This window comes from Accipiter gentilis, chromosome 2, assembly GCF_929443795.1.
Source record: "Accipiter gentilis chromosome 2, bAccGen1.1, whole genome shotgun sequence".
Taxonomy (NCBI): domain Eukaryota; kingdom Metazoa; phylum Chordata; class Aves; order Accipitriformes; family Accipitridae; genus Astur; species Astur gentilis.
The window spans coordinates 21,617,587-21,626,241 of NC_064881.1; positions in this window are offsets into that span (position 1 = coordinate 21,617,587).

Genomic DNA, 8,655 nt, shown 5'->3' on the forward strand with positions numbered 1-8,655 from the left:
CTAACTGCAGGAAATAAAAATTACCTCTCCTGTCTTCAGAGTGGCCACAACTATTTCAGTTTACAATAATATAGTCAGAGAAAGAAGTTGGTGGTATTCTGTGCTGATTTCAGTTATTCAAACAGCAGGGCATTTAACACACTAACCTTTTACCTCTGAGACTGTTCTTTAAGTTTGGGGCCAAGTTCAAGTCCTTACTAAAATAAGCGTGCTGATCTTTGTTCAGTCCCTAGCGACTGCCTGTCCACCTCTCAAAACTGCTCAGTAAACATGATTAAAGAAAAAAAAAGTCACCATCTGAAAGCTGCACAGTAAATATAGTTTAGTTATGGTTCATAGCTTATATAATATAGCTCATAACATAGTTCGTAATACAGTTCTAATATATTTTAGAGTCCCTTTTTTTTTAAAAAAAAACCAACCTACTGTTTAATTTTCACAAGCATAGCAGGCTTGGTTCTTCTTATCCACAAATGCTATGCTATGGTATGCATTTACTGGTTAGCCAACCAAGCATTATGTTCTGTGGGAATAGGTGGCAAAATGCAGCGTTAAATTTTGGAAATATATGCTTGAATTCTAACGTAGATCTAACTGAAAATAAATATGACTGATCTTAATCCCTAACCCCATGCATAGCATAAAACCACCAGGTTTTATAGATTTCATCATACTTAATAGCCTCTGCTCAAGAGTAGTTCACAAATACTGTATTGAAGTGTTGCACATCGTGAGTCGTACGTGTTTGCTGTTTTGGATTCAGTTCTGGGTAGAGACTCTCTAGCATTTACTTCAAAGTATGCTTTTTCCACAGTCCACTAAAGTTGGCTTCAATGGCCCCTGGATCAGGTGCTGTATTTTATTGTTTTAAAACTACACCACCACCACCACCACCCCACCACCCCCCCACCCCCCCCCCAGTTTATTGTCACTATAGCTCAATACAACTTCTCCAGAACAAAACCAGGTCAGGTTCAGATGTATGTATCAGCTAAAAGTTACATTGTAGGTTTTTGTTTTGCACATTAATTCAATAGTTCTTTGTGTTGACTGACTTGTAATTTGTGGAAAAAAGCCCAACCAAACAGTAAATCAGCAAAATACAAAAGAAAATAACAATGATGTATTAGTAATAGTAAAAAAGTACAGTTAAGTTGTGCGATTTTGTTTGTGGAGGAACTGAGAGAGAGCATGATCTGAAAATTTTTTTACAATAGCACTGATACTTTGAGGTAGAGTGTCCTATTGTGGATCATAATCCTGTAATACATCTGCTGTGCATAGCCCTAGTTTCTGACATAATTTAAACAAGACCTATATAATGTGGTTCCAGATGAAAAGATGTAGGACTGGTACTCAGCCATTTTGGAAGCTCTGCATATTTTGTGTCCCATTAAAGTTACTGCAAAATCATAGAAGCTAGAAATGGGAAAGATTTGTTAAATCAACTAGTACAGCCCTCATTCATCCTGAATTGTTCCCTACAGTGTTTTAGATGAAGTTTTGTCCAGTTTAGTTTTAAAAGACTCAAGCAATGGGTCTCCTGCAGCCTCCCTTGAGAGGGTGCTTTACAGGGTATTGAATCTTATTGTTAGAAAATTGTTCTGTGCTCTTCAGCCTACATGTTCATTCTTATTTAAGGTAAGAGTTCTGCAAGTAGAGGTGAAGACTGTTTGGAGAGGGGAAGTTGATATTTGTCAAGATGAGTCAACTTTCTTTTACAGAACCTCCTCTATGAAAGCCCAGATGTCCTTGAAAATTAAAGCCTATAAATTATATATGTTATTCTGGACTCCATCTATTCCCAAATGTTAAAAATTATTATAATTTATTCTGGAAGATAGAATATAAATATCTCTGATACCGTATAATAATCTCAGCAACAAAGAAAAACATCACAACACCCTGCTGACACTTCTTTCTACCTCCTATCTTTGATACTATATAAATTATATCAGTGAAACATTTGCTGTATGGCAAATGGTCAATGGCAAAAGGTTTAATGATTTGAATAGATTCAGAATTTTAGTATTCAATTGTGGCTCTAGAATGCAGATCTCCAAAGTTTTATAACTACAAATAGAGGCATTATTTTTATTGTCAAGATTGTATATATTGTATTCAAAATAATTTATTCTTTTTCCATCCAGACCACAGAAGAATAACTGGAGATTATAATGCCTGTAAAATACCTATAGCATGTTAAAAGGCCTGATATTAACTATAAGAGTTTGTATTTTGCCATTTTTCTTGACACACAGTCAAGTATCTTCAAAACACAGACTTTGCATGACTCTACATGTAACCTTTTTTTTTTTTTTTTTTTTTTTTAATTAGTATAGTAAGATTAAGCCAGGAATCCATCCTAACTAAAACACTCATGCAGAATAGTTCTCATACACAAACGAACACTCAGTGGTGACTGGTTTATGTAACAGATAATGTTTAAGAGATTAGCACTGGTGTGTTAGCACAGCATATAGCTGGCTTGTTCTTTTAAAATAAATTTTAAAAAGCATATGGAAAGCTAGCAGAACATGTGGTGATATAAAAAGATACCACCGAAAATGAGAACAGAACTTCCCAAGGAAGCAGTTAGCTTAACTAAGTTGTAGGCTACTTGCATTAAAGATTTTACTTTTGATATACCTATAGATTGAGAACTCTGGGGAGAAGATGATAAATCTCATTTTCCTTTTCAGATTTAAGCCTTTTAAAGAACCTTAAAACAAATCAGCTAACTTAGAATAACTGTGATAAAATACTTTAGGACTTCCATAAATCATAGAAAGAAAGTTATTCTCAAGTAAAGCTCATGCGTTTTCCTTTGTATTAGTCCCATTCTGGTTGTACCCAGTGGGAAGATGTCACCTTGAGAAACTTGTCTTCTTACAATTTGTCTGGTCAGGTAAGAAGTAAAATGCTTTTTTTCCAGGTCAATAATATTAAAACATGTTTCTGCAAGGATGCCGTGAGTACTGGTAGGAATAGATACCATGTTTTAGTGGCCCAGAATGCTATTGTTTATCATGGTTCTCTGGAAAGTTCAATAAATGTTGTGATATCAAACAATGGTAAGTAAACCATAGTATTTTTTATTATTATTATTTTTTTACTTCTTAGTGGCATAGTACTAAGGCCTATATAAAACAAAATATAATCAAAGCAAAGAAATTATTTAAATAAATGATAAGACCTGCCCACAAATAAAGATGAAAAAAGCCCCCCACCCACACAGGATCTGAACTAATATATGGCCATGGTTGTAACTCTGCAAACACCTTATGGGCAGGAAAGGTCTTAGGGTGGTGTTTCAAAAACAGGCAGAGGTGAAATGAATGGGATTTTGCAAGAAAGCCAGTTCAACACTGTAGGAACCATTAAAGTAAAAATTAGATTGCCTGCTGGCTTGCGGTCTGATGGGGAAAGTCCTTCAATAGCGAATGATTTGTAAGCACGCTTTCTTATTTCAAACAGTAGGTTGCTTGCTCCCTGCTGTTTGAAGTGAGTTTAATATTCATAGACACATATACAAGTTATTTACTCTGACCAAAGTGATAGGTTTTGTTGTTTAGTGCTACTACACCACGTGATGGGACTGCTTTGTGCTGTGAACTCTTCTTTCACAACTCATGTGTTTTCAGGACTTGAGCATCAGCAGGCCAAGTTGGTATTTTGATTGAACAGCATCTTCCCAAAGAAAATCAGAGAACTGGGAAGGGGTAGGATTGAGGCCTTCTGGGACCCTTTCTTCCAAACCCTTCAGATTCTTGGGTGCAACTAGTATTTGCAGAAACTCTGTGGCTTACATAGTTTTCTTACAAAGGACATAGCCTTGCTGCCTATGGTAATTTTAGACATCTCATGTCATATTTATGAGAGCAAGGATCTTAAAGATGATGACCTGGCACAAAATCAGTGTGGGTAAAAAAATTCTACCCTCTTAAATTCCCCACTTGTTTCTGCAGAGTAGAGGTGTTCTTCATTTCCTGTCCAAAACCATGTAGTGAAGCATTGCTGTAGACCATTAAACAGCCACTCTGTCTTTCCCCTACCCCATATATAATATGCATTTCAGTGAGCCTGTTTATACCAGTTTAGAACCTGCTAGGGTGAAAAATAATAGGTACATTTAAAATGAATTAGCTACACCATCTTTTGGGGTTTTGCCAGAAAATAGATAGGTTTTTTCATAGCTATTAATTGCTATAATTGCTATTTTATTTCTTACACTTATTTATCAAGTAGTCATCCACACTGTCTGCTGTAACAACCCTGTTAATATTGCATAAAAATCACCTGATCAAATTGCTTAGGATTTTTATTGGAGTAACTTTTCATTTCAATGAGACAGCAATTGTTCTAGAACAGTTTATGTGAAAAGGGTGTGGTGATATGCCCTGTTATTTGTTCCAAAAAAATTTTGTTACACTAAACAATTTATTTAAACAATCATATAATATTCAATGTTGAGACATTAGAGCTCACTGTTTTAAAAGCATTGTATCCAGTTCAAAATAACAGAACTCTTTAGTGCGCTTAGTTTGAAGACACACTAGGAAGTTGAACAATAAGTAGTTAAGTGTTGAAGAAAGTCCACCTGAGAATTATTTTAAATCATTCCTGGTTCTGTCATGTACTGCTACCTTTCCTTTTTAAATATAATTTACAAACTGTTTCTATAAGAAATCTTTCATAAATCTTTTAGTTGATTTGCCTGTTCACTGTTTTTTGAACCTTATGTAGCATGCGAAACAACATTTCATTTTCTATTATTCCTTTTAGGGATTTTTGAAACCTTTTTGTTCTTCTTCCTTCCTTCCTTCCTTCCTTCCTTCTTTCTTTCTTTCTTTCTTCTTTCCTTCCTTCCTTCCTTCTCTGTTTTGGACAAATACCTCCAAACCTACTTTGCCCCTTTAGCTTTAATGGATCTGTACAAACATATTTCCTTCTGCTGCAAGGGACCACATTCCTTAGGATACACGTATTCCACGTGTTGCTCTAGTTGGACTGACAGGAAGGGTTGGTCTTTTGCACCTCTCTAAATTTCAGGCACAGGAATTGAAAAAATGATTGTGTGTGTGTGTGTGAAACTCACCACTCCCTATGACCATTGGTCCCATGAAAGGGAGTGGAGAAAACAGATTAGCTGGGATTCAGAGACCAGGAATCCCTAGTCTGGAATTCATAGACAATTATGACCAGAGATGTTTACTTTCTACATTACACAGGCCATAAAACTTCTTCTAGTCCTTCATACAATGCAGAAAAGAAATGCTTGCCTATAGCTGAAGTGAACGTTACTGAGCTCAGTAGCATATGCATTCCTTTCTGCCAGTGCACAGAATCTCCATCTCTTACTGCCCCGAGCCTCTTACAGGCCATTCATGGTAGAGTAATTTGATTCTGGCCTGTCACACAAGGTTGAGCAGCAACCTGAATATACAAATACTTGCAGCATTCATTATTGATAAGACTCGGAGAAGCATTAGATAATGTGTTACTTAATGTATTTATTGGAGGTGACTTTAGATGGATGATGACTTCAGATGGATGAAGGATTGCATAGCACTCAGCAAATCAACACAAATTTCTCTGTTTACTTTTGTGCATGAATGAAAGTCACGATGAGTCAGCTGCAACAGAAACTGTTGACACAGCAGCTCTTTGACACAGTTTGTCTGTCATCCAAAGGTATAATATTTGGAGGAATTCAAGAGAATTGAAAATTGTTTCTCTATGTAATCTGAGCAGCTTAGGTGTATTTTAAAAACAAAACCAAAACCAATTTCAGACTAAGAACCTTGATGACACAACTTTTTTTCCGGTATGTATAAAAACCACAGGATACTTTGCCATACAAGCTCTTCCTCCCCTACCCCTTCCAAACCAATAAAATGATGTGGAAATGCTACTGATCCTGAACTGCATCCCCCCAAAGGCTAGGCCTTCTAATGAAATCAATTAAAGCAAAGTCAGACCCTGAAGAAAGGCAAAGGTAATAATATTCACCGGATAGGCACTATGTTCCTAATTCTTATAATGTAATTGTCATAGCTGGGACAATTAAAGATGATTGATTCTGCATCATAGCAGATGAAGTCATGAGTCATAGTAAGTGTAACAAAATCTCACTGAAGTAAATAAACTTCAAAAGCCTTCCAGTACTTAATGATGTATCACAAAATATCTAGAAGTTGAGTTAAGGTGATCCAATGCTTTGGATGTGATGGCACAGCAAGACAGCTTCCGCAGTGATTTGACTCAGAAGAAAAGGGCTTGCTGCATACTGTTCTGGGCAATAAAAGAGCCACTGTTTTTCAAGAGTCAATGTTAAAACCTGGTAGGAAGAAGCACCTATTAAACCAGACAGAGCAGCACATGAACATAGAAACCATTGCTTCTGGAACCCTAGATAGCTAACTTCACATTTCGGACCACTTTGGATACCTTAAAATCACAAAGCAGAGCAGGATGACTGATGATACCTGTCAATGTAGTGTCTTCCAAGCATCAGTAACATCCTGCTACAGATTCCCCTGTTAAGGAAGAACTGCTGAGTACACTGGGAGGACAGCAGAGGATGAAGCAGCCCAGGATATGAGAACAGGGAAAGATGAGGCACAGCTGGTGGCTTGTTGGACAGGACATCCATACCATGTCACTTCTGTGCAAGATGTTACATGCCACAGTTCTCAGCCAGAAAAAACCCAACAGCTAAATGCCAGATTCTCCAGAGAAGCTCTGAGCTTTTTTCTGGTCTTGACCTATTCAGCCTTTTCAGGCCTTCTGCAAGATGTTTTACACTGTAAGCTCAGAATTATATATTTTTCCTGGAATGGCTCCCATTTCACTTATCATTTTTAATGTTACTGTCCCAGTTACTAAGTAACGTGAAGTTGCTATACACATCCTTCCCTTTAAATGCTATTCCTGTGTTATACTTGATATTTTAAAGCACCCAGTCAATTCAATTAGGTACATAGAAGGATCAGAGAAACAACATGTTTTATTGGCTGAAATATTGAAGTGCTTTAACTTCAACAAGCTGTAGCTCCATTCAGTGTAGAGTGCTTATTTGTAAGTCAGTGTTCCAGTCTGACTTCCATGCTAAATAAGAAGATTATTAAAGCAAAAGAGTATGTTTTGGAGACATTAAATGTATTATGAACTAACCCAGTTCTCAGAGGATGAGAACTTTTCAGAAGTGGTGTGGCCAGATCTAGCTTCAGCTGATGGAAAGATAAGTAGCTTCTTTACATTTAAAGCAGTGAAATATTTTGTTCCTTGATTCAGAATTATAGACTCCCACATTTGTAATGCTTATTTTAGGCTTGCATAGCTCAGCTTTGAGTTGCTGGTCAACTCATTATCATTACATGTTTATTGTTGAAGTGCTATCTGTTTGCTCTACACTCTACAAGAACTATTCTCACAATGAAAATGTTAAATCCCACAGAGGTATCTTTGGAGGCTTTTATAAACCTGGAGTAACTCCTGCATACTTGTCCTTTTATCTCTTTTGTCAAGTGACACAGAAGTAGCAATGGAAATACCTAATATGCCAAGATGTGCACTGTCAGATCCTCACAGCATCACTCCCTTCCGCCACACTGTCTTTGTTAAGCCAGGGTAATTATTTCTTCTCGTGACTAGTAATTATAGCCAGGTCTCATAGACCTAAACAGTTTGGGAAAGAAGATTAATGATAGGCTCTCTGTTTTTGTGTCTCACAAGGGTGGGGAAATCATAACGAGGAAGAGGAGGAGGAATGTGGAGGAAAGAAGTGTGTTCTGCTCAGTAATTGGAGAAAATGGCAAGCACACGACTTCTGGGGAGTGAAGAAATGAGTTTAACGGCTTTCCAAATCATCTTCCCCCTTTTTGGGTGAAATTTGCTTGCAGTACATTTCCCATGCCTTCATCTTGAGTCCACTGGGAAGGATTGTGATTGTTTTCTTCTCACCGTGAGGTGCAAATAGGAGAGTGTGGAGGCAGCAGCCACCTGATACGACTGAGCACAGCTCAGCTTTGACTGATGAGCTCTGAATGAGCCTGTGTCCCAGATGTGTTCAGGAAAAGGGCCACTGACCAGTGTATTCTGTCTATTTATTGTTTTGTTTTGGAATCTCAAAGAGAGATTGGAAAATCTGTCTTCCAAGACACAACCGATACAGAGCTATTTTTCTTTTTTTTTTTTTTTTTAAATAACCGTATGGGGCTTGCTAAAACAAATAATTAAAAATATGAGCTTTTGAAATTGCATTCCCCCACTCCCAAAAGACTTAGTGGTGAACACAGGAAAGTTTTGAATCAAACTATTTGAGACAAAATGTAAAAAAACTGATTTAGTTATCCAAGTATACATCTGTATCAGCTCCCTTAAATCCAGTAGAGTTAAATCTAATTCACAGTTAGGTAACTGACCTTGGAATCTAACCCAAAGTGCATTTATGTACATCCCATGTCCAAGAGCAGATCACAAGTGCCTGAATGCAGGATCACTGTTCCCTTTCAGCTGTTGCTGTTATTATTTATGTTTTGTAGTCCTATAACACCAGAGGGACCCCAATCTAATTAGGATCCTATTTTACTTTGGAAGAAACATAAATCTATTGTCCAAGAAAAAGTTCACTCTAACCTGGGGAGACAGGTG